Raw genomic sequence first — 6000 nt, 5'->3', positions numbered from 1 at the left:
CCCCAATGTTCTAATCTGTAAATGTGACAAATAATATCTGCCTCACTGGGTTTGGGGAGGCTTTACTGAGAGAATGCCTGGAAAAGACTTGGCATAGTGCCTGTTTTATTGTAAGCCCTTTATAAATGAACATCATTACTATGAAGATGAATAAAGTAGGGCAGGATGAATGCTCTTAGTTGCATCTATCTCATGGTGCAACTATAAAGGTCAATTAAGGAAATGTTTTGTAACAAGAAAGTATATAAACACGTAAAGAATCATTATTACTATTATTAGGAATAATTATGAAAGACTGAAAAAATGACCTTTGTTGGAACAAACACAAACCCCAGAGGCCTTTCTACAATTGGTAAATGTATATGTGCATGAATGCTTGAGAAAGGTGTAAGGCTGGTTTGCTTAATTAAAGGATAATTTCTGTTGTTGTTCCAAGTGTACAAAGTCATAAAGTGTGGATGTTTAAAAGAGAGGTTCAAGTAACGTGAGGAGAATTTAATTGATACTCTAAAGCTGTTGATTGTAAATATGCTCAGGAGGTAGATAAGTTCACACTGTTTTATGGCAGGAAGGTTTTTTATTGGTAATTTCCCGTAATTGTGAAATTGGAAGAATCACTGGGCCAGAGGTTTTCTGTTCCAGCAGGGAGCATTTGCTGCCTCCCAACCTTGAGAAGGCCCCTGGGTGCCACTGGCCATGACCTGCCCTTTTTTTGGATGAAGAATTTTTTCTAAAGGGTTCAAGAGAAGGAAACAAAGAAAGTTCTTCAGAAAGAAACCATCACCATTGGTTGTTTTCCCATGCTTGATCTCACAGGAGCAGGGGTTTCCATTACCCAGAAACCTGTGTTTTGGGGTTTATCTTTTATCTATGCTGGGAGTAGGGGTGCTCTCACTGTCATCAGGTCTCACAAACTGACAGAATGGAACCGAGGTGTTTACCTCCTCATTCTCATGCACATGCCTCACACTTGCACTCCTTTGCTCTGTCCATTGAGTTCCTAGTCTCTCTTCTACCTCATCTGTTTATGTATCAGCTCCATTCCCTCTCAGTAGTCGGGTTCCTCTGCTACTCCACAAATAGAGCAAAAGATGACTGCACTTCAGTTCCCAAGTTTGCATAACCTAAGCTCAAACAACTAGTAGAGAATGGGCCACCTGAAAACAAGACTATGATTGGGTCAGGCATCCACTCTGAGGCAAACAGCTTTGTCCATTGGGTTACGCAGTAACAACGTGGCTGCCAGGGCCTCCTAGGTAGTTTTCAGAGAAGGGTCATGGGCAAAGCAGATATGCTAATAAGCACTACTGCAGTGAGGGATGGAAGATATAAGTTTTTTTGTTTTGTTTTGTTTTTTTTAAGCTTGCCTAACAGTTTAATACTTGGTTCTAATCATCTAATACTACATATACTTTAGGTATAAAATGCTTAAAAGATTTAACCCAATCATTAAAAAGAAATATGACTTCTAATACTAATATAATATAATACAATATAATGGAATTATTTTAATTTCAGGTAATATTTTTGTATATTAGAAAATAACTATAGTGTTGCTCGTATTGATCTTTATCTCTCATTATGTTTTTCCTCTTGTGTCTCTTGTTGCATCATCTTGTCGCATTAGTTTGCTGAGCCTGCCCATTTAATTTCTAGAGATGAGGCCCAGTCATTGACTTAAAATATTAATACAGAGAATAGATACTCTTGGTTTTCTTCCTCCTCATATTTAATGGAGCCCAGACATATGTATTGCTCCAAATTCAGCAACAGTCTCCCATATGGACTTAGACAAGGCAAAGAGGTCTGGAGAATTGTTGACCCTTAAATTCATCTCTATTTAATGGCCCAGTTTGGAATCCCTCTCTATCATACTGAACAAGGGGACTGAGGGCCTTGTGGAGTACATATTAGAGCATATACAGAAACTGTCATGTGAGGCCAAGCTGGCCTTGTTATTTATTCTTTTGTTCCAAAGCCACAGACAGAATCTGAGAGTCTCACCATGATTTAAGTTACATCTACAACATACATACAAAAAAAATTTTGGCTAAATGCCAACTGTGCTGCTGCTAGATTTCCATAATGACCCATTCTTTCTAAGAGCATTGCTCTGAAAGCATTATTTTATAACTGATCTTGGCATCATAAGTGAAGTCAGCAAAGGCTATTTTTTCCCATGTTAAAGCTGTCAAAATAGAGGCTCAGGAATAACTGACTTCCCAAAGTTAACTGACTAGTAAATGGCAGAGCTGATACTAAAATTCACATCTTCTCATTTATAATCCAATTATCTTTTTGCTATATCACTTTGCTTCTCTGTAGACAAACTACCAGGTATTACCCATTTCCCCCTCCAGAACTGCTCTCCATCTTGCTCTGTGCTTGGAAAGATGACTGTACAGGTTGAATTAACAACCTGGCTCCCAGGGAGTTCAGTCAATGGGAGGCACCAGCAGGAAATTAGAAAGTGAGGTCAGAGTGTTTATTATATTTTGCTGGCTCTCTCTCTCAAAGGCTCCACCTCCTATTGCACAGTCTCTACCTTCTCCAGGTTCCAGGAACTACTTCCATCCTTTGACCTTTCAGACCCAAAGGTACTAACATCTCCCCATTGTTGCTAACCCTGAAGCACTGCACCATCACTTGCTGTTTTTCCTGAGACTTTCCCTCCTTAAAAGGCACCTGAATTATTCTGAGTGTGTCAGCTATTCTTTTCCTTCCAGGACTTTTACTGATCAACCAACCAAAAGTGTGCCTTGAACCCCTGATTACTGTGTGATTGAGGCTTATATAGATACTATTTTCTAATAGATCTAAAATTAAGTCCATTTGAGAAGAATAGAGTTTACAAACTTCTACTTGCAACTCTTCAGTCACAAGTAGTCTCAATTTTAGTCAAAGTATGTGGGTGTTTTTCCATTCAGCATCCTACCTTCTCTCTATCCACCCTGAAGGAAATGTCCTTTGCTGCTCTGAGTCTTCAGTAGGCAGTCTGGATGGCTAGAACTCATTGCCATGGTCCTCAAAAGAAGAGGAAATACTAAAAGAATTCCTACCTCAGGAACATGTGGAAAAGAAGAGACAGACTCAGACAGAGAAGGGAGAAGAGGCAGAATCAGAAAAGAAGAGAACTTGATGAATGGTATATAGCTCTACAAAACTGTACAACCACAAGAGAAAACTTAGCCCATCCAGCCGGTAAATAGGCAGGAATTGAACCTAAATTTCAGACAGCTGTTTATTTTCAATTGTATTTTATTCTGCATAAGTCTAAATAGAGAGTGATTTATTTAAGAGTTGAGTCTTTTAAAGCATGAGTGCAGAGAACAACTTTTTAGTGGGTCACCCTATTCCTCTCTCTTCACCCAGATATGCACACATTGCAAGTCAACTCTCTATTGTGATTTTGGTGTTTATTGATTCCTGTCAGCCAACTGTGCTCAAAACTCTAGCAACGATCATTCCCCAAATGACAAATTTGCTCAATCAGTGCAGCTTTTCTATGTCTTTTGAGTGCCCCGCAATGTAGCACAGTGCCTAACATACAACAGGCATTCAGGAAATATTTTTGGATAAAAATGAATGCGTTCAGGATTTCAGAAAGTACTATAACAGTGGGATGATGCCTGAGAGGGGGAAGAAGAGAAGATGGAGAAGGCTCTGAGAGAAAGAGACAACACAGGACCATGCCAGACTGTTTTCCTGCTTGCCAGCAATTCTGGGAAGGCTGCTTTCTCAAAAGCCGCTACTTTCTCCTAGAGCCAGCCAAAAATGGCTGCCTTCCTAATTCTAGCTGTAAATGAGCATTAACATAGGCATTTCTACTCAAGTTGTGTCTGCCTTTACCAAGAAATGCTTAACAATGAAATAAAATAAGTTTCAAATTATTCTCAGAGGAGAGCATAGCGTGGAATGAGCTGAGAGGAGGTTCCTCCTGCGTTCTATTCCTTCGCACCAACAAATTATAAACCTCAAGGGTTGTAATAAAAGACACCTCCAGCCCTTCTTGCCAGTCAGCACCTTAGTTTTTCCTGGTTGACTAAAAGACTCAAAAATAGTTCCAGTCGCTGTTTTGAGTCTCCATAAGGAATTCAGAATGTAACTAAAGGTAAATTATTCAGCTCTCCAGAAAGCAGGATAGCAATATGAATTCTTTTCTGCTTCAGCAAAATGTCTTATTTTATTCCCTCCAGTACAGGAAAGGACAAGTAGGTTTCCCTACCCCTCACTCCCACCAGCCTCTGTGGAATTTCTGGAGCATCGTCACATCACAGACCCCTTCCTGTGCATATCCCTTCTTAATCCTCAAAATCTGGAGATTTCACAAGTATATTCAAGATATATTTTCTGAGTTCTAGCATTGAGACCTGCAGAAAGTATTTAAAAAAAACAGAGTTGGTCCTTACCGTGGCTTACAATCTATCATTTCATTTTATTTTCATTTATTTACTTGTTTTCCAACCTAGAAAGCATTGAGATGGCTTACAAAAATGTAAATGCTACAGTTAGGTAAAATAAAACTTAGAATAAGTAGGTGAGGAAATCACGAGGGAAATAAAATGAGGACAGGAAACATAAGATAAAGCTAGCAATGAAGTTATCACCCAAAATGCAGCCTACAAGATCCTGTACAATTGCTAGGTGTGATCAGTTTGACTCCAGGTTTTCTAGCAGACAAGATACAAGCTAGAAGAGGAGGCATGCCAGGAACCCAAAAAACAACAAAGATCAATGACGTAAACTCTGGAGCCAGACCACCTGGGTTCCTTCCCAGCTCCCAGTTAGGTGATCCAAGTATAATCACTTAATTTTTCCAAATTGTAGTTTCTTTTATGTATGAAATGGGGATAATGGTACCTACTTCATAGGGTTATTTGAGGAAAAAATGATTTTATGCTTCTGTGTATAAAAATACCCAGTACATGGTAAATACTCCATAAGCATTGGCTAGTACAAGACTGACTATGACAAATGTTAAAACGAAGTTCAAATTCATTATTATAATAACATAGGATGAAAAGATTGATTTTAGCTAAAGTTAGGAGAGAGACATAGACTAGGGAGCACTTCATAGAGGAGGCAATAACCAAATGAACACTGAAGTAGAAGTCAACTTTTGGAGACTAGATAGGAGAAAGAAAGGAAGGTATTTTGGGCAGAAGGAACTACACAAGTACAATTGTTAAAGTAGGAAAGTACAGCATGTTCTCAAGGAGCAATGTATCAAGAATTCAAAAATGAAGTAGTTGTTATCACTGTATTAGTCAGGAAATGTGTAGTTGCAAGTGACAGAAACCCAACAAAAACTGGCATAAGGAAAAAAGTTATTTCATATAACTCAGAAGAGATCAGAAGTAGCCACAGACACACCTGGATCCAGGACACCAAACAATATATTACCATCAGAATTCTCTTTCTCTCCTCCTCTCAGCTCTACTTTCCTCAATGTTTGGAGTCCTTTCCAGGCAAGCTCTCCCCTCAGAAAACTGACTATCAGTTCATCTCCCCAGTCTCAAGCAGTAGGAATATTGATAAAACCATCACTTAAAAGATAACTGAGGGGATGTTATGAATTTTTTAGAACCTTTCTGTTCTCCTTCCAGGAAAAAGGTAGGATTATACTTTGCCCACCCCCCTTTGAAGTTAAATGTGGCCATGTGATTGCCTTTAACCAAAGAAATGTGAGTGGAAGTGACCTTTTCCACAACCAGATGGAAACTTTAAGAGATAGTTAGCCATGGTTCCTTCCCTTGCCATGAGGAACATGGTCCTCCCATGTCAACATGGACCCCATCATCTAGGGTCCTGATGAGCAGAACTCCCAAACTAAACTTCAAATATGTAGCAAAAGTAAAAAATATTTTTTGTTGTTGTTGTATGAAGCTATTGAAATTTGGAAGCTGTGGTTACCATAGTATAACCTTGCCAATCCTAAATGATACAGAATTACTGGTGAGATCCAGCCCAATACGTTGTGTTGATAAGTTCCTTCACAGG

This window comes from Dasypus novemcinctus, chromosome 2, assembly GCF_030445035.2.
Source record: "Dasypus novemcinctus isolate mDasNov1 chromosome 2, mDasNov1.1.hap2, whole genome shotgun sequence".
In the NCBI taxonomy this organism is placed as follows: domain Eukaryota; kingdom Metazoa; phylum Chordata; class Mammalia; order Cingulata; family Dasypodidae; genus Dasypus; species Dasypus novemcinctus.
The sequence above is the reverse complement of the archived record's forward strand: the minus strand, read 5'-3'. Positions refer to the sequence as shown.